Raw genomic sequence first — 1849 nt, 5'->3', positions numbered from 1 at the left:
TCTAAATACCCCAAATATTTAATCAAAACAACATATATATATATCAGAGTAATTATGCCAGTTAAGGGTGTCACACAAACACTTCACACCATGTTCCAAATTATCCTGTCATGCTCATTTATTTAATCAAATAAACATTTACACAAGTCGCAGCGGAATAAAATCCAACATCAATACAAAACATGTAACACAATACATGTAAGCTTATTCAACAATCATCAATGAAAACAAGTAAAACATCCCGTCCCGATGTTACATCTATCAGAGCATGACCCACTAAGGAACTACACTAGACTCCAAGGACTAGCTTCTACTCAAACACTGCTCGTTACCTGAAAAATAGTTGTAAGGGTGAGTTCCTCAATCGATATAATAAGCATTATAAAATATCATGTAATGCTAAGTAAATTAACACATTAATCACCCTAATCGTATCATACATTCAGTAACGGCACATCAACTCAAATATCATATTCAATACCAACACAATTCACACAACACACGTATAATACTGGAATACATCCATTCATATTATACGCCATACATAATTTATGCAATGAGACTCCATGCATGCGGTACCGACTATTCGTGAACATATAGTTCAACTTCACCGACCAATCCAGGTACGGCTACCAAGCTCACTAGTCCCACTCATTTGAGACCTAGTGACTCCCATCACTAATTCCTCACGATGGGAATTAGCTACCACCCCAAGGGCCATGCTATGCACACTAATTCACCTAGCATGCAAACATCAACAACAGTCCAAAATGACTAACATCACTAATTCCTCACCATGTGAATTAGCTACCACCATAAAGGCCACAATATGCACGCTAATCACCTAGCAATGCAACATCAACAACAATTCAAGAATAGACATATGCTCACACTCTAAGCCATAAACAGTCTATTCACAATGCATACATAACTGATACATTCACAGCATTATGCATACCATTTCACATTATCAACACATTTTATCACAAAAGCATATTACATCATGCCAAACAACAATCACAGTATTAGCACACTCTACTAATACCTATACTACTCAAAACAACGGGAAATGATCCCTACTACATCATACATCAGCTAAGTTACATCACTCAGCCTAAACAACCAAAAACTGCACAACAACAGCTCAGAAAAACCACAAGTCTGCCCATACGCGTATTGCCTAGTCCCATACGCGTATGGCCCATTCCTCAGCCAAAACCCATACGCGTAAAACCATCCCATACGCGTATGCTACGCGTACCACATTCCCATACGCGTACCAACAGAGACCAAAACACATTCAAAACATCATCTTCCTCCTCCATACGCGTACTGCCTAGTGCCATACGCGTACCAGGCCATCTCATACGCGTATTGCCTAGTGCCATACGCGTATGACCAGAAACCAGAATTTCCAGATCTGCAATGGCTTTCTCTGCTACGAAACCTATCCAATTCAACCTTCCACAGTCCAATTTTTACTCAATAATCGTTCATATCATCTACCACAATTCATACCCTATTCAATTTCACAATTTCTAACACTTTTACATCTAATTCCTACGAATTCCCTTCGATTATAATCCAAATTCGTTCATCTCAACAGTTCACAACTTCAGCATAATTATTCCAATCAGAGGTAATTCAATGGTTTATCACTACCCATGACATATTATCCCATAATACCCATTAAACGATGATAAACCCCCCTTACCTGAGTTAATCCGGCAAATCTCTGAGCTCCAAGCTTTTCCTTCCTTCAACCCTCGTTCTCTGGCTCTTTGCCCTTTTCCTTTTTCCACTTTTCTGTCTCTTTTTCCTTTTCACGTGAAAATAACTCTTTTTACCA

This window comes from Lathyrus oleraceus, chromosome 6 (assembly GCF_024323335.1).
Source record: "Lathyrus oleraceus cultivar Zhongwan6 chromosome 6, CAAS_Psat_ZW6_1.0, whole genome shotgun sequence".
Taxonomy (NCBI): domain Eukaryota; kingdom Viridiplantae; phylum Streptophyta; class Magnoliopsida; order Fabales; family Fabaceae; genus Lathyrus; species Lathyrus oleraceus.
This window is presented reverse-complemented; position numbering follows the sequence as displayed.